At 36.3% G+C, this 21,791-nt stretch overlaps 1 long non-coding RNA gene across 11 annotated transcripts in view; it reads right to left on the bottom strand.

Moving 5' to 3' along the window:
- Nucleotides 1-21,791, bottom strand: part of LOC106016894 (uncharacterized) — a 313,059-nt gene that overhangs the window by 90,363 nt on the left and 200,905 nt on the right. Inside the window, exon 6 of one of the 11 annotated variants that reach the window (XR_011809727.1) lies at nt 13,335-18,653. The exons of the other annotated variants lie outside the window; for them this stretch is intronic. This is a non-coding gene — a long non-coding RNA (uncharacterized lncRNA). The remainder of the gene's footprint in view (nt 1-13,334; nt 18,654-21,791) is intronic. 11 annotated transcript variants of the gene reach the window in all.

The raw sequence follows: 21,791 nt of genomic DNA, 5'->3' as shown, positions 1-21,791 counted from the left end.
GAGATGAAGTATTGCCAGGTTTGTTTAAAGTACTGCTTGTCTGCCAGTCCTTGATTCTCTCTGCTACATATACACTTGTTCATCCAAAAGAAAACAAGAGCAGAAGAAAACTGTTCAGATGTTTCAGCTTTAGGTAGCTGTGTTTTATTGCTGTTAAGAACCAAGTAGGCTCCGTTTAAAAAAATAATTCAGTGACAAAGTAATAGCTTTTAGGACTGTCATTTTTGCATACCCGGCATCAAAATCCATCGTGTTTTCAATGAAATTACCCATGTTCCTCTGACCATATGGTCAGTTTAGCCTGAGTTCTGGCCATACTTTCTCTTTTTTGCCTCTCTTCAAAGGGATCCTGTCAAACAGAAGGTTATCTGTCTCCTATGGTATCTGTCTCCTATGTCGTAAGCCATAGAAATTGCATTAAAATCCAAGACTTCCCTAACCAAGATTTCTCTTCCTTTTTTTATCTGCTTCCCCTCATAGATTCCTGAACATATGCTATGACTCAGCAGAGGGGTGATGCTGATAGAAAAAATACATTAGTGTTTATTGTGAAATACTATCCCTCTGTTGTTTAGCAAATTAGTTATGATCTTACCTGATTTCTTCACATGGTTTTGGCATTTTTAGGTATTTGTCCGGATAATTATTTAGCAGAATTTCTGATGAACTGTTGCTTGCTCTGATGGCCCAATAGTTATCTTTCATGTTCTATAGTTGGTCACCTAATTCATGAAAGAACATTTTTTGTGTCTGCACAAAATATATATTCTGGATAGGAATTTTCAAGTGAATAAATGTGGGGTAAAATTTAAAAAATTTAAGGAACATATAGAATAACAAAAAAGTTAGGGAATTATTGCAGTTATCTTATTATTTACAAATCTTAGTATGACACCATAACTAAAAGCAAATGGTGTTGCAGCCTTTTATTCACAACAATACCAACATATTTGAATGAGGAAGGTTTTTTTTTGTTTTAACTTTCTAATGTCTAGCCAAAATATTATTCCTTCACTGCCACTCAGTGTTTGCAAACTGATAATTCTGGGATGAGCATGTCAAAGGCACAAACTGCAATTAAAAATGTAAAAAATAAACAATAAAGCAAGGGGGTGGCCTTCAGAGCTATCTGAAGAAATAATACTAGCTCCTTCTTGGACTATCTTTGTGTGATGTGGGTTTTTTGTCAGATGTCTCATAGCCTGAAGACTGTGGAATGGACTGGTTTTGATCCTCAGCCACATGCCAGCATTTTCCAGTCAGGATCAGTACCATATCAGCAACATGTAGAATTACTCTTGGTTGTGTCTTGCCCTGCACCACTTTCCATTGGGAAGGCACAAGGTCTTTAACTGGTTTGAGAAGTGAATGACTTTTCACTGTTGTACTTTCAAGTACTCATAAGTGCTCACAAATAGAGATATTACTTGTGTACTCTCTTATTTGTCATGCAGATAGGAGATAAACTTTTCCTCCTGTCCCTGCCTTTAGAGGCCTGCTGGTCCAGTGAAGCTGAATTTGCTTTATTCCACCATTACATTTTGGATATTTGCTAAATCCTTTTATATGCTCAGCTGGACTACACATCTTTCAGTTGGTGGGTTTTGGAATAACTGCTGCGTTGTGATTCACTTTCCCTTCTGAGGGTCTATCTTCAAATTGAATTTCTGCTTTTATCTTGACTGGGTTAACTGGGTGGTCTCAGCTGACTCAGTCTAAACAGCCTGATTGGAAGCTGGCAGCTGAAATCCAGGTTGGAAGCTACAGTCCACTGCCTATGGGGATGTCCTTCTCTTCTAGCAGTGCTTTGTCATCTCTCTTACTTTTTATTGCATGTGACAGGGTGGAACCCTCATATTCCTGTTGCCTATTTTTTCCTTCTTATGGACAGGGTTTGTGGGAAAGATGACAGAGATATTTTTTTTATTATTATTATTATAGAACACGTTGACAGCTTCTTTCCCAGTCTAACAATAAATCACCCTATTCTCTGGTGTCTCTTGGAGAGGCATCTGCTCAGTGTAATTCTGTATTTCAAGCCAGGAGGATGATATGGATCCTTCACCATTTAGTGATACCTGGTAAATGCTCACTAGGGAGAGTTTCTTCTCCCTTTTGCAGTACTTTATGCCTTAGATATGATTTAATGATGACCTCTTTCAGGTCTGAAGTGATCTTGAATACACTGACCAAGAAGGATTGCTGAAGAAAGCTTTGAAGAAACTTACGGTTTCCAAAAAGCTTCATTTTGATGAAACAGGATGTTTTGATTAAATTTTAGTTCACTGACAACGCTTTGAAATGCGTAAATAAAAAAACAAGTCTCTGGTCTCAGAAAGCATTTGAGGGAGCAACCAGACAGTTTTGGTCACTGTCACCTGAGATATTTTAATAAAATTAGCTAGGATATTAGCTGATATGCTTAGATCTGGAATAATTCCAAATACTTTCTGATAAGAAAGCCTCAAGTTTTTGGGACATTTTGTAGTTCAAAAGTGATCACTGGATGTTCTTCTGGGTTTCATTTAATCCCTGGATGGACTTATTCCCCTCCATTTAATAGGAATACATACAGATCAAAATAAGGAAGGCATGTGCTATGATTACCATATTAAACCAAGGGTTTTATTTTTATCCTGTTTTTGCTCTCTTTTTCTTAGATATACGCATTGCCTCAGCTTAGACAAGTAAGCAATTCAGTGAGAGAGCCTTTCTTTTATTAATATATGGTATATGTTCTGTGTACCATTCGTGATGGATATTACAATGCTATACACACATACTCCCTGTTCAAAGAGAATAACATGTAACAAAAGAAAACATTATGTCATTTGCCCTCTTTTCTCTATTTAGTTAAAATATTAATTGTTTGTACTGCTGGAATTCCTAGGGACTCCTGATCCTAGCCTCTGGGTTAGTTGTGTTATGCACTAAACAAACATAATGTAAGAAGACAATCTCTGCTTCAGAATTTAGGGCTGGGGGCAAGTGCAGGGAAAGCCAGTTTAAATGGGGATTTACTGAACAATAAGAACAATACAACAAATTAATACCATTGTGTATTTTAGCTGTTTCACATTTGCAATTTAAATTCAGTTGCTAAATACTTCATGCTATTACGAAAAGCTTGATGCTACAAAGCCAAATTTATTCAAAGGTATTTGAGTTATTTTTGGCCACTTTCACTACGAAACTTGCATCTAATTCTCATAGCATTTTTAAAATATACCTTATCACTAAGTTCCTCATCAAAACAAATAATCTCTCTTTATTAGCCATGCATAGAAATCACAGTGAAGAATATCCATCATATAGATGATACATTTTCCAGGTAATTTACCAAAGTCTTAGATGCTGTATAAACCCCTGATTCTCCTTTAGCTTACACGTAAACAAGGTTGGATGTTTCTGCATGTATGTGATTATTCAGGGTAAATAATGCCCAGAACATGTCTTTGAGAGAAATTAGTATTGGTAGTATCTCTTCCAATCTGAGCAGCCTTGGTCCATTCTGGAACACTTTATTTTTACTATCTGACATTTTGACTTTGACATTTCTAGTACCCCTTGATAATGCTCAATACTTAGGGTCCTTTATACAGATGTTGCCTGTTCCACGTAATGCAACATAATTCAGGGTGTTGTGATCTCCTGATAGGCTAGACATGGTGAGGCAATTTGAAGATTTATTTATATAGTCTGGATGGAATGTAAATACTATCTGTTACTGAAGACAGTTTTAAGAAACAGTTAAATCCCTGGAAGTGTACAGAGGAAATGGCAGTGACCTCCAACACAAACACTGGCAATACAAGGTAGGAAAAGAACATAAATAGGAAGATAATTGTAATTCACAAACACAGTAACACTAGAAATGTGGCTCTGAGATGGCAAAGGGTGGTTGAAGGGACTTTTGTTATTTGATTCCCTCTATCTGGGTTAACACGACTGCATTTTCTTTCATAGTAGCCAGAACAGCTGAGAAGGAATGAAAGAATTGGTTAGCCATTCTTGCTGAGGAAAGAGGTGACAACACATTTATAACTGACTGACAAATATGCTGTGTTGATAAAGAGCTTTTCACACACATTTGATATTTCTGCCTCCTGAAAAACATTTACCAATGACACTTTGAATGGAAATGTTCTGTTTTCTAAGCTGAATGCAGTCATAAATAAATCTTCATGACTGTTCAGAAATTTAGTGGAAGTAGTGCATTTCCACAGAGATTTAGAGATGGTGGTATAAAACCAGCGATTATTTTATTTTTCTGATTCTATTTGTTATGTGAGATTTGCGAAGATATAATACTGGGTAAAGGATTCAGGTTTCTAAATAAAATTAATTTTAATTTTAGTCACAGAGGATTTTGTTTGCTGAGAAAGATAAAGTGTATTGTGGATCTAAAATATTTCTGAGGAAAGCTTAGAAAAATAATAAAATACTGGAATGGGAAGGAAATAAACCATCCACTCTGTCTCGGTGATGCAGCTACCGAATTTAGCCTCTGGATGCATGCAATTACATCACTGGGAATCCATAATGTGAGACCTCAGTGCGTTCCAGGGGCAGAAGAGCACTGGGTTCATATTCGGGTGTTGTCCGTATATGGCTGGAAAGCCCAGACGGCGTCTGCACGGGTGTAGCTCGGCCGTCAGCACATAACTGGGACAGGACAGAGCCACGACAGCTTGCTCCACCAGCAGCCTTCCTCCGGGAATGTCAGGAATGCCCTCAGCGTTTATTCAGCAGGAAGCTATTGGTTAAAGGCACACAGCAGCAATTGGATGTGTTTCTTTAATTAAGAAACTTGGGTTGCTTTGAAACAGAAAGATACATTTCTTATGTGGGTAGATGATCATGTGTTTTCAGTGATATTAAATCACCTAAAAAAGATATCTGCTTTTGAATATTTTTATTGCTTACTATTTATACACAAAATAATGTTGTTGTTGTCATCCCACTGCAGTGGATATATATTTCTGAAATAATTTTAATATATTTGAATCTAGCAATAGTCATGATGAATAATTACTTCTGAGAGTCATTGTGGGGAATGTCAAATCAGAATGATAAGAAATGACTAGTTTAAGGACCAATTTTTTTTACAGGCCTGCCATTAAAAATCAAGAGAATAAACAACATATGTGCAGAGCACTGTACAGTTAAAAGTAAGGAAGAATTACAGATTTGCTTTTGAGAACAATTCAAGATGCATTCAGAATGTGAATGATTTGACAGATAGTGAAAAAAAAAAAAAAAGGAAAAGAAAAAGAAAAAAAATAACTTTGGCTTAAAGAAATGTTTATATTTGTGAATAGATAGGTTACATCATAAGAGATGTAACACTTCAAGGCTGTCTGTAAACTGACTGTCCAGCATTAGGAAGGTGCTCAAAGAAATGCAAATAAATTGTGAGTGTCTTATAAAAACATGTTCCTCTGGGCCCGCTCAGGGCTTGTTACTGTAAATGTTGAGTGCTTTAGTGTAAAGGAAAAGGGCACTAGTTCTGCTAATTTCAATGGTACTAATTATGTGTGTAAAATTACACTAGTGCCAAAATGCTCTGAAGAGTTGCTACCTTGCAAGTACAAGCATTTGCAGCAGCTGTGATAAAAATTGTAGTGTATATGTACAGTCAGAACTCAGTGAGAAATGGGTAAAGTCGTGGCCAAAACTATGTTTTCTGATGGGTTTAGTCTTTTCTGAATTGGCATTATCCGCAGAGAGATTTTATGAATTAAGAACATATTCAGTTTGTGGATAGTAAGACTTATATATAGTACCTCTTCCTCATCTCATTATTTGGCATGTACATCTTGCATATCACTTTTTGTCATGATTGGAGGCTTATATTCAATCAGTATGGTTTCTGCTGTCTCATAAATTGTCTTCCAAGATTCCAAAGATTCCAAAAGACAAGAATCTGCATTAAAAACATAGCACTACACCATCATCTCTGCATGCATGCATCCCTAATTATGCATTTAGCAACTGGAATACTTGTATAGGACAGCAGAGCAGAGCTGTGTTCCCTGAAGTGGGTACCTACTGCAACTTCGTGTTGTAGATGATGATGTTTCTGCTTTACACTGCAACTCTGTGTTTTATATCACAGTATGGGGTACTGCAATTAATGGTCCACAAATGTCTTGTGAAGACTCACGTATAGTAACTCTTGCTTGTAAACCAGTATGACTTAAATAGAATGGTTTGCTTGGAATAGCTGTTTTCTGAGAAAGGTATTAGCTAGTGAAGAAACTGGCAGTACAACTGCTCTGACAGAAATTCCATCCACCTTTCCATAAGTTTACTTCATACATAATATGCATCTATGCAAGCACATTTCTATGTGTGCACATTTCTGTGTATGCAGAGTATAGCTGAAAGGAGATAGATCACATTTTAGAGGTTTTTACTTTACCACGGAAGCAGTATGTAGTATTCTTTGTTTACACAAATTGTAACCTGAGATCTGACCTATGATTAAAACTTCAATGCATATCCAGATACCTAAATAACAGCTTTATTTTAATTAGTCTGGTACACTGCCAATTCCTCATAATTTGACTGAAAGCCAGATGTTTTACAGATTAGCCAAAAAGTATATATGTGCCCAAATATAAATAAAAAGTCTGTTTGGGGAACCATATTTAGAAATGGCTTTTGGTTGGTAGCAGCACATTACAATACAATATGCAAAACCAGATACAATTCATATGTATTGACTATAAAGATTATTTTGCTTTTGCAGAAGATATCTGTTTTAGCACCTTGTTCCAATTTCTGTATGACCAGTGGTTTGAAGAAACTGCTTCTTACCCCTGGGATGAAAGTATATATTGCACATCCCACCTTTTCCAGAATTCTCTTACCAAAAACTTCTGGTTACATGAGGCTTCCTCTGAGACAGTAGGACAGCAGGCCATGAATGACTGAAGTCTCACTAACTGAAGCACTGAAATAATCAAATGACCCTTTATTTTAATTTAGTTTGACAGATCATCAAGATGGACTAGGGAACTGGTATTTCTATTTATTTAATTAAGAGAATAGAAGCCAGGATACATAATCTTTGCCCTCTCTCTTTTCATTGGTAGAGACTCATGTAGTTCATAATTTGTTAATGGAATGGTGAAGAGTTAACATACCATCCTTTCACAGTGGAATAGTCTCACGTGTTTTTCATTTTCTGGTTTGGAAACTCACAGAAAGATTACTACTGGCATGTTATTAAAAAGACTGATATGTCTTAGAAGTGGAGTGCAGCCTCTGTCATCATATTTTACCAACTAACAGCACAAATCCTGATTAGACACTTGTCATGACTCCCCCCCCCCTTTTTTTTTCTTTAATGTGCTTCACTATTTGTGTAGGAAAATGGAATTTAAGGTAATGATTTGAGAAGATAAAATATCAAACATTATTTTGCAGGAACTCTATGGTATCTCTAATGGAACATGTTAAGTCTACAGGAAACAAAAGTAATTTAGCAATAAATTATGTCATCACTACCTCTGTTCTCTCTTGATAAATATTTGAAGGATATTACAAAGTTCAATACATATTCTTATTGAATAAAGTGAAACAGGCACAAGAATTGCTGCTTCATTTTGTATTTTCTTGTGATAGCAAGTTATGAGGTAATATACTGTTGTTGCAAATCTAACCATCTGCTTACACTTTGGAAACAGAAAGAGAGGTCTATTTCTTTTTTGTGTGCCCATCTGCACTGACATGAATGCGTATCAACTAACTGTATATTCTTTTTTTCAATCTGCTGCTCCTGGCTACTGATCAATGCAAGATATTGATTCTGTATATTGGTAGGGAGTGTAATCTGGTTTGTTATAAACACAGACATTGATAAATAAATGAAAACACAGAACACTGTTGCATCCACCCATGTGCTAAATGTGTGATTGCACAAGATCCCAGGGTTTCTGTTGGGCTGCTTTTGCTACAAGCCCCTCCAGCTTGCACCCTCCCAACATGCTGGACCAGGTGTATTGACAATACAGCAAAGAGCCCAGCAGCTCCAGAGGTGCAGCTTTGGGATTGTTTAATATTCTTATAATTGACACAGGAAACAATCAGTACGGGAACAATAACGATGGAAATTGTTCAATCTTTGGAAGTAGCTCCAAAGCACAGGTTACTAAAATGTAGGGAAACACATACCCTACATACTCAGGCATGTAACCGTAAGACAAACATAAACACAGAACTATGGAGGTTCCAAGAGATCTCTGGAAGTCATCTAATCCATATTACTGCTCAAAGCAGACCCATTGCACAGTCCTTTTTGACAGCAAAATATCCTTTAAACTAGGCTGAAAGACCACTTCCACATCAGACCTGTTCTGCAAAGAGCATGAAAAGGTAAATTCTCTTCACCATAATCAAAGGATCCAGGGAACAGAAGAACACTACAGAAATGTTATAATATTAATTACAAGTATGACAACTGAGAAATTGCTTTTGAACTGTGATATAACAAGTAGGTAAAAATACTTAGCTTATGTCTGGGATCAGTGCCCAAGCCGACAGTAAAAATGTAGAAGCTAGGACTAGTTAAAAGGCAAAACAGCAGACAAACAATATAACACCTGACTCCCTGTGTACCAGATGAAGCACAAGTTGTGACAACTTTATTAAAACAAGGGATACCTCAGATACATAAAAATAGCTGTCCATTCTACAATAGGGATTGTTTTTATATCAGCTGACAGAAATAAAATAATAATTTGAGTAAGACAGTAACCTTTTTCATTGTTTAGGAATGTTTGGGATACACTAGTAATGGGAGAACTCCAGATGATCTTAGACAGTGGCATGGAATAGTAGTTTGTTATAGGCCTTTTATAGATTTGGCTGCTTTTTTTCATGTAGTAAAAGACAAAAAAAAAAAAAAAAAAAAAGAGGTCTGGAGCACAGATTTGTAAAATAAATGGCTACTGCCTTTAACTGTTGCTTAGGTACAATGCTATAAGGATATAATAACAACAACAACAACAACAACAACAACAACAACAACAACAAAAAAAAAAAAAAAAAAAAACACTGAGATGTTACTCCAGAAATTTTCAGAGTTGCCTGGAGTTGAAATTTAGCCAATTTCCTTCTACCTGCTCAAAAGCTGCAAAATATGAATAGGATTGCAAGGACAAAAGGAAGCCAAGAAAGTTTTGTCTTGAATTTTCCATACATTTGTCCTTTATTTCTTGGAAATGCAGGTGATCTCACTGTAAATGTATGGTAAACAGAATCTAATAAAAACATCTACGTACCTCCATCTGGTTTCAATATTAAAATGGCATTTATACAACATCACTGACTTCTTTACTTAATGGAGTATAGTTATTATATTGAAGTAAAGAACATCAAAATGCAATTTCAGAGGATTAATAAATAGATAAATATATTTTTTTAATTGGGTCAAGTATTCTGAGTAAATCTGGAATAGCTGCTGATCCCATTCATTTCTATTATTTGTTTCATGCTAAAGGCCTGAAATACATGCAGTACTCCTTTGTATAGCTGAGCTCAGAAGCAAAATTTGACATTATATGGATATTCAAAAAAGCTGGAGGCTGCTTTAGTTTAGTTTGTCTTATTTTTCTTAATTTTATTTTATGAAGAAGTATGCCAAGCAAAAATAGACCTGCTGTTCTTAGTGACTGTACTGCTTAAGGCTACAGGAAGGTGGCATGTTCTCTGCCTCCAATTTACCACTCTTTCTGCTCATAATTTTCATCAGGGAATTATATGATGTTTTAGTGGTGCCTATTTAATATATTTTTGCAGTACCTTTATCCTACTTGAAGGTTAAATATGGAGTGGGAAATACTTGCTCTCACAAAGCTGAAATTCAGCTCTTCCAAAAGTTTGTAATATAAGAAAAAAAAAATCGCCCTTTTGCTGCGGTTTGTTGAAGCTTGTGTTCTTTCGTGTTTTATAATAAGACATGGCATTTAAAGATGCCTTCAATAAACATCACTAAATTTTTTTTCCTCTTTAGATGCCAATGATTAATGTTTTCTATGTTTTCAAAGAATTTGTTTTATGCCACAACCACAACACAGCTTCCCACAAAAACAATTTCTAGCTAAACCCTCCATTTACTCCAGCATTTATTCAATCATCAGAAGTCATCTATTGTCTTGCAAGCAACAAAGCAAGCAAGTTCATCAATTAATGGATATATTTAGATACCTTTCTTAAAATCTTCAACCCCTTTCTTTGGCTAGTAAGGAGAAAAGTGACTTTTAAACACGTTCCAGCAATAGAAGCTGAAAACAGTTTCTTCAGATGACATGCTGCTCCTTTTTAAAAATAGATTGGTAGCATGGGCCAGACATGCCCAGGAGGTGCAGTTAGGCCACAGTCAAGGCCACACTGTGCTCTTTTTTTTTTCCCTCTTAGAGGCCGGCAATCTTCAGGGTTCATTAAGGCAGGAATAACTCAAGGATGTTTCCAGGTCAAATGTATCAACTGTTTGTGGGTGAAGACCTAGGCCTAAGTGACAAGATATTGCCAGTTGCACACATCCAATGTTCAAACATGGTGTCATTTATCACTCTTAACAGGTGGTATGTTTTAGGAAAACAAAACATCATACTTATTCAATGCATTCCTGACCTTTTCAGCCAGCCTTTCTATGGAAGCCATGACAGAGACTAAAGATGACTTCCCCACCTGACAACACCACTTCAGTGCCTCTTTCAGAAAGAATTTTTTCACAGTAAATGTGTTCGTGTTTGTTCCAGTAAATCTGGTAATGACAGAAATGAATCTTTTCCAATCTATTTTCCTAGATGCATGAGTGTAGAGAGAGGAATTTAAACACAAACCAGAGCCATTGACTATTCATCAGGGAAACATTTCATATACACAGTGAGGATTCCTTTACCAAGCTTGTACTTGAATTGTATATCCAATTTATGTTGTGCAGAGCTCACTTCCCAAATACTGTACAGCCCAATGTCCTTTCCCTGACCTTATTTTTCCTTTGGGATATAGCTAAATAGTAAAAGCTTCTCATCTCCCATATTAGCTAACTGTTTCCTTTATGGTGGGGCTGAGAAACCCAAAGCTCATCAGATTTGACTTCATGCAAACTACCACGTACATTTTTTGGATATTTAAATTAGATGCCATGAAGAAGTAGGAAAATGCACGGCCTGCTAACAGTGCTTGAAAGGTTTCTTTAGTCCTCAGGAAGAATAAGGTCTTCACACATGTTCTATGGCAAATCATGAAAAGAATGTGAAAACAAGTAAAGACAGGATGAGGCCCTGACATGCTGGGCACTAAGTCCTTAGCCTGACAAAACTTCCATTGGCTTTCGTGTGCTGAAGAAGACATGTACAGTGCCAATTTATAATCTTAGCTGCACCAATTCACACTCCTGAAATTTTCTTTCAGCTATTGCTAGAGTTATTATTGATTTCAAGTAACAAGGATGCATATTTTAGGCATGTGATTTCAAACTTTCAGCAACGGTACTTTAAAGTAATGAGATTTTGATTAAAAAAAAAAAAAAAGTAGAGAGCAAGAGACTTAATAGATTTTCCATTTATTTTCATCAGGCTCAGTAGTAAGTAAACTCTCAGCTCTGTTCTGAAGGAGAGAGTGGCTCAGCTCACTGAAGTGATGGAAGGTGGAATCTGTTCATTTCCTTGCATACTTCCTTATGTCCAACAATTTATTCTCTAAAAATATGACTGTGGAAAAAGATAGAGAACTTTCAATTGATTCAGGTCTCCATTGTAAATCAGGATTTTACTCAACCAGTATAAACACAGTCTCTGCATTATGCAATCTCTTAAATCAGATTATAGCTGGAACTCTACATTTATGTTACCCTGAACAGTCACATATTACTTCAATCTTTTAATTCAGCAGTGTTCAGATTTTGCCTTGCTTTGCAGGACTTTTTGGCTAAAACTGCAGCAAGGACTTTATTGAGTGCCCAGAGAGGAGGGGGCAAAAGGATTTAACATTGAAATGCAAATTATTACAACTGAAGGGATGTTCTCCAGCTAGCTTCATTTAGTTTCTGTGATTTATATCCAAACACAAAAACGAGTAGCTGAAAATAATATGTTACAACAAAACCCAGTAACTTTGTCTCTCTCATATTCTCAGTCTTTGTTGTTTTGCTTGGAGACTGGGTACATGGAATTTTATCTATAAATCTAGCTCTTGGAAATAAACTTGCTGAAATCACAATCAGAGTCAAATATTTATGCAATGACTTTTGTGAGAAGTTCAGTAAATATGTTGTCATCAGCTAGATTCTCAAGAAAACATCCCAGGTTCTTTTTTCTTTAACTTGGAAAAATATGATTCAGTAATGAACAAGAAAATTATGCTTGACAAAACAGCTACCTGAACAGGTCTGCACAGTAGCACCTTTACTGCACTGCCCAGTTTTAAGAACTTCCATGGTGTACTTGTATTCTTCTGACAAAACCAGTGATACTTGGACACTTTTACAGACCTCCTCTGTCTTCCCTCCCCATAATGATCCTGTTTTCTCCATTTCCCCCTCTCTTTTCTCTATGTGTCCCTTAAGATAGATCATTTCCTGGTCTTTATCTTAATCACCATCTCCCAGCAGCAAAAATTCAGATCCTATATCCACATCCTTCTTTATTATCTTCTCACCTTGTTTGTACTCATGCTTTTCACTCTAACCTTCCATTCTCTACCAGTTCTCACTTTTATTCTCTTTACACCTATCCAATTATCTCCTCATCCATTCTCTATGGAGAATGTATCCTTAGCTGCTTGCTCCATGACTAATTAAGTTTTAGTTAACAGGATTATCTTCATAGCCAGTTCTCTTTAGTTCCTGGCTGTCAGAGAGATGAGAACCATTTCTATATTTCTTTGTTTATGACATTACTTTTGCAGCTACCCTGTCTAGTTTAGATGTGCTTCTCCCTCATGTTCTCTTCCATACTTCAGACCTTGCTTGTTTAGGTACTTGTATATGGTGTCAACAGACATTGTCCTGATACTGGCTGATTGATCCCTTTCAGTTCCCCAGCAATCTCTCTTTCAAGAGCCCCTCTTCTCCCACTCCTTATCTTCTAAGGTGTTTGGGTTGTCATTTTCTAGTTCTATATACTGGATAGCATCTGACCAGTTGCTTCCAGGGAATATGGCAACATAGATAAACATTTGCATAAATAAATAAATAGCATACACCATATTTCATTACAAAGAAATGATAAGCTGCCATTTAAGTTTTTTTCAAATGCCTTGAATTTGCCTGTAAGCCAGATATAATTTAAAAGGTTATACTCCAGACACAATCACCTTACCTTGCTTCACATATTCAATGAATCATATGCAGTTTGAAAAGCCCTGGAACCATATGTAGTTTGAAAAGCCCTGTGTCCATTTTCTACATTATCTTTAGATCTTTAATGACAAAGGTCCTTTAGGTTTCCAATCCCTTTGCCCTCAAGCTCTGACCAGAAAGGCCCCAAGAGCCAGCCATACCTCTGCTCCCACAGTAGGAGCATCACAGTAGGATTTGGAAATCCCTTTTTTGCACAGCAGAGGGGTATTGTAGAGCAACAGCATTGCCAATACAGAGAGCACACAAGAAACACTCATTAAGAAACTATGTATTGAGTGTTTTAAAGAGAAATGTAACTTTGGCCCATGCTGAAATCCTCCTAGTTTTGTGGGTTATCTGAATACCAAGACAAGCAACAATTGCTTTTGTATCATTTCCAAATGCAGAGTGAAACAGAAAGGGAAAAATGTTTGCAAGTCTTATATTCACATTGCAAGGTTCGGCTTCAAGGTTAGTGAAAACCCCTGCTCACGTTCAGCTGCTGACAATAAATAAATAAATAAATAAATAAATAAGGCAAACAAGATCTCAGACTTTATAAGGAATGACAGAGGTATAAATGTGGAAAAATATACATCTTTATTGTCAAACAGCTTCCCCTTAAATATTGTGATTAATTCTGCATATTTCATCTCAAAAACAATATGACAAGGTTACAGTGAGTCAAATAAAGGCACCAAGAGTAGATAAACTGATTTCTAAAGTTTATAGATTGCACAGACTCAGAGTGTTTGTTGTCTGTACAGGGGGACAGAAGCTGGTATCTTGGCCAGAACTTCTCTTAAACTCAGTTTGGACAGTAAAGTGTCCACACAGGCTATTAGTTTGGTGAAGTCAAAAGAGGCTTTATATACTCTTTGAGAAAAAAGGTGCTCCGTGAATGTAGATTAATAAACATTGCCTACTGATAATAATTATCTGAATTATATCATTGCTCGGATTTCCAGAAATTGAATGGCTACTGGCTTAGTGTCTAACTCTGCATACATACATACAACTTTTCAATGTATTCCTACAAAATAAAGCATGCCTGTTCAGAAAAATACTGAGGCACATTCCTTCTTTAATTTTCATCTTTAACCTCTTCCTTGCTTTCAATTTAGATTACACAAATACCAAATTCAGTAAATCTGTATAACTGAGGTGTAGGCAACTGAATCAAATTCATTCTTTTTGTTCCCATCGATTGTTTCAGAAACTCACTCTTTTGAGAGTCAGAAACTTTTTATCTCCAGTCTAAATTCATGCTTTATTCTTCATATTGTATGTCTCTTTGTTCCTCACTGATGCTTATTCTGGCTATACTTCAAGAAAACAATTTTACATCTTTATATTTGCTTCACTAGATTTGGTAAAGCATTTATTCCAGTCCCCTTATTTTCCTTAAAGAAGGGGGATGAGAACTGTACACATTTTTCATTTTGGATTAGGTCTCCCAGAGCTGTGTACAAAAGCATTAATACATTCTATTGAAAATGCCTCTTCTGGTACATTCTAAGATTACCTAGACACTGGACTTTTTTTCCTGGAGATTTAGTCATCCTGTGATTAATTAATGCAACTTTTTTTTTTCATCTTTTATTTCCTTGACCTTTATTCCAGACCACTTGATCAGACATTTCAATGCAGGCGTCAGTTGTTCATCTCACATTTATTTATTTTTAACTAGTAGACCTTGTATGGGAAAGTTGAGGGCTGGTTACTTTCTGTTAGTCATGAGGCCCCTGTGGATTTTAGTAAGAAATTGTTTGTTGTTGCCATAAAAAACAAAATCACTGACAATATTAAATCACTAATGCCTCTCATCACTTCTTGTCTATCAGCGGCTGAACTACTGGTGCTGCCTGTTAGCAGTTGAACAGTTGTTTTGTAACTTCAGCTGTATTTTACTGATAGCAAAATAACTAATAGTTCTGCTAAACATACAGGTTTCCATCAACAGTCCCTATGAACTCAGCCTAGCCAAAACATGGTAAAACATCTTCAGTTTTTTCTCTAACAACATTTGTAAGAACCCATGTGCCAATGAGGTGCGGGATTTTATGGCTTTTTAACATGTAAAAGAAACCAATTGAACATTCTTGAAAGAGTGTAAAGGAATCTCTTAAGATTTTATTCATTTGGAATATGAAGATAATGATCTTATTTGGCCTATGTTAGTTTCCATAAAGAATGAAAAATCTTCACAGAACTCTCCAGTCTGCAGAGATTTAGAGTACCATTTCATTCAATGTCTTTGTAGACATAAATGATATAATAAAAAAATAAATAAATCAGATGAATCCTAGTACTAGCATCAGATGAATCTGTTGCACTTTGGACTTCAAGTCAGAACAACAAAGACATCAGCACAGCTGTAAAATGTCACTTAACTAGTAGGCCAACAGATTCCATTCTAGCTGAGTCAATAAATAGGTAATGTTTGCATGTTTAATCACAAGTTGAGAAGTTGTGTACGACAAACAAAACCGTAAGAAAAGAAAAATTCTACATTACAGGAGTTGGCATAAAAGTAGATTCAGTGTTTTCTTATTCCCCAGTGAAAGGGTAACTAGCTTTCTAACGGGGAAGGTTGAGTCACCCTGTTCTAAGTGAACTAAACTTTGTTTTGGAGAAATCTGTCTCATAATTGTTTGTCTTTTAATTTTTTCATATCATGGATTTTCCATTTGGAGGCACTAGAGCTGGCAGTTAGGAGATAGAGAATAAACTTACAGCACTTGTAAGTTGAGCAAAGGAAATAAAATGAACAACTTCATGCCACATTTCTATCTTACTACTACACCAAGCTCAAAAGCTGATCAAATCATGCATGCATGCAGAGTATTATTGGAAAGTACTACTTTTGAAGTTCATGTCTAAAAATAATTTAAAAATATGAAATATTAAATATATGTTTTAAGAATTTATCAGATTTAGAAGTGCATTCTATAGTTTATGAAATTAAAATTACTGTATGCAGGATAGAAAGGTACAAAGATGAAACAAAAGAAGTATCACGATAACTGAGAAAAAGGTCTAATGTAACTGTAACCTGTTAACAGTAGCGTGAGCCCAAACTTTGGTTTCCAGCTTCATAGGTTCATATAATTTCCAGTAATTGCCATTTAAAAACTTACCTAATTAAAGCAACTTGCAGAGCAACCAATATTTTCTAAGACATGCCTAAGAATAACTGCTTCAATCAATATTGATAAAAACATCCTTACAGTCAGGTAAATTGTAATTATGTTTAATGTTTCCAAATGAGCAGCCTACACATTAAAACAACAACAACAACAACAACCAACAAACAAAAAAAACACTTGCAAACACGCACACACAGACACACACACAAAAAAAAAAAAAAAAAAGAAAAAAAAAAAACACTTTTAGAAGAAAGCAACAATTGCAAAATACTGGCTTGTTTCTTGAGAGGCCTGATTATTTTCCCAAGTCTTAGTACTTTTTTTCCTCTACTTGCCCACAGCAATATTAATGAAAAAACTGCCATCACCACTTCTTTAGTTAGGTTCAAACCAAGAACTGAGAAGGAACACTGTTGAAAAAATGGCTAAAATATGATACTAGAATTGCTAGTGTTTTTAATGTTTGGAATTCCCAACTAGAATTTTTAAAATACCAAAAAAAAAAAAAAAAAAAAAAAGCTCTCTTCCTGAAAAAAAAAAAAAAATTGAGTTTGGCCTTAGAAAAAAACACATTTCTGTTCCAAAACACATAACAAAGATGAAACCCATGCTGGAGAAATACACAGCTGAAATAAGGTGCCAGTGGGCACTGATTCCCTCCCAGCAAATAGTTTTGTTTGGGTCTTAAGCATACCCTCCTTTAGAAAGCACATTGAGGCACTTTGCTCAGTTGAGGCCAGACATGTTCCCTTAAACCAACACTGGTAGGAGGCACGTTTTCATTGCTATTGCCATATGCTTTTCCTGCTATATGCAAAAAGGATTTCTGATTTTTTGAGGGGGCATGTTTCACCGGCACCACATTCAGTTTAAACCAAAATCATGATTTTAAATTGGAAGATTAGTTTATCTTGGATTAAAAAATGCAGAACCTGATGTATATTTTTAATACACTAATACACTATGTTGAAAAGTCTCTAAGCATTTTTGTAATGTTTAATTGCCACTATTTCTAAAGTCCATTTTTCCTTTGTGGAGGGAGAATTTCTAGTATTTTGGTTCAAAATGCTTTGAGGATGATAAAAATTATAAATAATAGTTGTGTGAAACACTCAAGACCTCTGAGGTCTAACATAGCTTTTTCAGAGATAATTTCCTATCTGCTTTTTTTTTTTTTTTTTAAATGATTTACTATAAACTGCATCAAACTCTTATCAAACTCTTTCTGGCATTCACACATGATATAACAGAAATGCACACCTTCTTGCCTTTCACTGTGTGTAATCAAATACTTGAGGACCAGGCATGAAAAATGACCAGTGTGAAATTCAGCGCGTAAGGAAAAGGAAAGAAACCTCTTCCAAGTAGGTTTTTAACCTTTTATTTCTTTACTTGGCTGATCTTTAAAGCAAGCACTTCAAAAATTTAGAAAGTATAACTCCATGAGCAAAGAGCAAGCATACACCAAATAGAATGTAGTGAATATTATCACCAGCTCCATTTTTTAAGCTTATCCTGCCCACCAGCCTGTATGTGGAACATAAGTCATCGAGGTAGTTTCCACAGTAGGCTTTGAGAGTAAATCCAGTGACATCAAAGATACAACACATTTTATAATAGAAATAAACAAATTCATTCTAAGGCAAGAAGATATGTAGTGTTTGTGCAAATGTCATAGTATCAGCCATTGTTTCAGGATAGTGTTTGGGGGGTCCAAGCAATGCTTTGGCAAAGTCCTTGCACAGAGGGCTGGCTGCCAAGAGCAGCTGTGCAGTGACAAGTCTGGAATGTCCTCTGAGTAAGGCTGGCTGCAAAGCTCTGAGGACTGTGAGAGTGGGAGGGACTTGAATAGCTTGAGAAATATGAAAGCCTCATTCAGTGATTAAAAAAAAAGTCATTAAAACTTAGTCATGCACCAAGGAAATATGAAAATAGCTTTGTAACAATGTTGCTGTTTATTCACCCTAGAAAAACAAATTTTGTGCATGTTCAGTACACTTACGCTAAGGTTCTGTTTTTCCAAAGGGCAGCACTGCGAGTCTATGTTTCAAACAGCATGTCAAAGTCCAGTAGGTTAAGGATTCTGATCTTTCCATAACAAACTCATTTCATATTCCTCCACAGTACAACAAAGTATTCCAGCTTCCTCTCTGCAATGAGAGTTTTCCATATGTTTCAGAGTGCTGCTATGCTGCATGGACTCCAAATTCTGCTCTCCAGTCTCAATACAAGGAGGCACTGATAGATTAGTGAGGTTATTCACTCTAACAAGGGTATAAATCTACTTCTTGGGTATCTAAAATCAACTTCTGTCCTTTTGTTCCGGTTTGCTATTTTGAAATCTAGTAAAAGAGCATGCACTCCAGCCAAAAGTTTCCTTCAGAAGGAGAACTGAATCTATATTGCAAAATCCTCTTGAAGAAGCACAGAATATACTTGCCTACAGTCTTCCAACAACTCATATTTTTAATTGTGTCATACACATTTTATTTAAAATAGAAAAGAAGCAACTGGGAGGTCCTGAACAGAAATTATTAACATCGACACGGAAGGAAACGATTCTGGGAACCAGAAGTTTCTGAATACCCCCAGCTGAGCTGCAATGGAGTGGACAAAAGCTGTTGTTACAGCATATTGTGGTTTAGATACATACAGCAAATTAGTTACATATAACGAAATACATCCCCACTCAGCAAATGCTATGTAAAATACATATATATATCAGCATAACCATATGTCAGCTTTGTTGAATTATCAAGAAAATTCACTCACTTGATTTACCATATTCTCATAGTAGGTAATAATCTCACATGTCCTTTCACATGCAAAGATAAATGCATGACGGGGCTTTTGCCAGAGGCTTCACAGAAATACAGAGGTACTACACTACGTAACAAAAATGATGTTCGTGAAACAGGAAAGACTCTAAGGTGTGGTACTCTTCAAACATACCAGATAAATTCAAGAACAAAAGCACTCATTTACAAACTGAAGTATTTAGGATTTAGAGCTTCTTCCTACAGGTGTCATTGACCTGTTCTACAAAATTCAATTCTGGTAAATTAAATTGTAAGACTTTTCTCCTACGTTTGATAGAATGATTTTAAATAAAATTATTCTATAAAGTTATGATCCTTTAGAGTGCTGAAAGACTTCATGTATCATTTTAGAGCACTTGCAGTTGTACCAACTTGCAGTTGTCTCTTGGGGACAGCTTATTCATAACCAGCCCTGGTGCAGACGCCTCCATCATCACACAGTGACCACCAACCAAGGCTATCACTGCTGTATCTGTAGCATGTTTTATCTCAACTTCAGATTGACAGTAGCAAAAAAGGTATGAGATGGGGCTTCTTTCTTAGAACTGCAGTACTGTTTATTTGCAGATTGCTTCCTCTAAGATATATTTGCACATATAAGCTTACAGAAGTGTAATGTTCATTATTTCATTGAAGAAAATCACAAAATTTCTTTTCTTGCCTCCCCTGCCTATGTTCAACATGCAGCTTAGAAAAAGATTAGTGGGGAATGTGTTTGTTAGAAGATTATTGTGAGCTTTGTATGTAATAACATAACCATCTGCAGCATAAAGAGTGTATAAAAGATGTAGCTTTGTTCAGTACCATGGGAACAGCAGTTTGAGTATAAATTGACCTGAACATTGAGAAACATGTCAATTAAATTATGCACTAGAAATTCATTTTACACTGCCCACTGAAGGGATAAATGAAACTTTACCATGAAAATATATATTTTTAAAAAGCATTGGTGAAAATTAATTACCTTGTTGACAGGATATTTAGAACAAGTCACTTATAAGAACAGAAGAGTCTCTTGTAAGAAGTTCAGCTACTGAACATGTCAAAAAAAAAAAAAAAAAACACAAAGCCTTCTCTCTATGTATTTCACACATGATCATTATCTTCTGAAGGTATTGGGAAATCAATGTGCATTAGTTTGCAACATAAGCACATCTTAAAACCTTAAATGAAAGAAAATCCCAAGTTATATCTAATGTCACCTAATATCTAATGTCTTCCCTGTTTGTTCTTTCTAGCATCTAGTTCAGCTTTGCAGTTCCAGAAGATCTGCACTTCTAATAGGTAAAGAAGAACACTATGTTCCAGCCATTGATCTACCAGAGTGCTGAACACAACCCCATCAGCATTGCCAGAATTTCAGCACTGACATCTCCATGCAGGTGCTACACGTGGGAAGTATGTGGTCATAGTTTCAGCTTTGCAGAGAGAACTAATTGACTTTCACACAGGATCTTGATATTTCGAAATCTGGGTTTATTCCAGATTGGAAGAAAGGCCAAACATTTCATAATTGTCTGTGAAAGGCAATAAAGCTTCAGCGTGGGAGCAGGTCATCTCCTAGGCTTCCCCAGAGCATTGGTCCTGTGAGCACTGAGATCTCCTGAGCCAGGCTAGGAGGGATCACCCTGGAAGACTTTTTCTGACTGACCTGCTCCAAAGCAGCAGCACCCTTAACTGCTGGAGTCCCAGCTGCTGAGCAGCTCCCAGCCTGCTGGGCATCTAGAAGAACCAGAGGAAAATCCCAGTGTCACAGCAAAACATACCAATTTGTCCGAACTAGCAAATTCCTACTAGAAAATGTTTTATCAGAAATTTTCTAGCCTGTTCTGTTAGTAATTCAAGGCTGGCTTGTGTTTTACTGTAAAGAAGATTAATGTGTTGTCTAGCATGCTCCAGGGTAACAGTAATAGTGCTTGTCATTTGGGTATTAAAAAGGGGTGGTGGTGAGGGAGAATATTAGGAGATTGCCTGATATCTCTCCACCCCAACCTCAACGCATATAAAATACCAGGTGAAATTCCTCTTGCTTTAGATTCCCTTCCCATACCTCAACTGAAGGTTAAAACTGCTTGTGACATCTTTCACACTGGCACAAGATTCTAACGAGAAGCAGCATCAGAAACTGTACCAGTCTATAGCAGGAGCAGTAATGAGGATGGCCTGGGACAGAGCAGACAGCCAGCAGCTGAAATGTGGTATTGCTGAGTGGTTTCTGCAACACAGGACAGAAGTTCCTCTCTACTGATAGCAACAAATACTGTTTCAGCATGTCAAAAAAAAAAAAAAAGAGAATTAAAAACAACTTCTGTGAAACTGGTTCTCATATTTTCACAAACTTCTAATGTCACTTCATCTTAATTGATTTTTAAGGAGTGATGGTTATGAACACTCGAACGTGTTTTCTCCTCACAAAGTACAAAAGGCTAGATTTGGCCTTCAGCACCGCGCAGTTCCTTCCATGTTCCT

The sequence above is a fragment of the Anas platyrhynchos genome, chromosome 5 (assembly GCF_047663525.1).
Source record: "Anas platyrhynchos isolate ZD024472 breed Pekin duck chromosome 5, IASCAAS_PekinDuck_T2T, whole genome shotgun sequence".
Classification (NCBI taxonomy): domain Eukaryota; kingdom Metazoa; phylum Chordata; class Aves; order Anseriformes; family Anatidae; genus Anas; species Anas platyrhynchos.
This window is presented reverse-complemented; position numbering and strand designations above follow the sequence as displayed.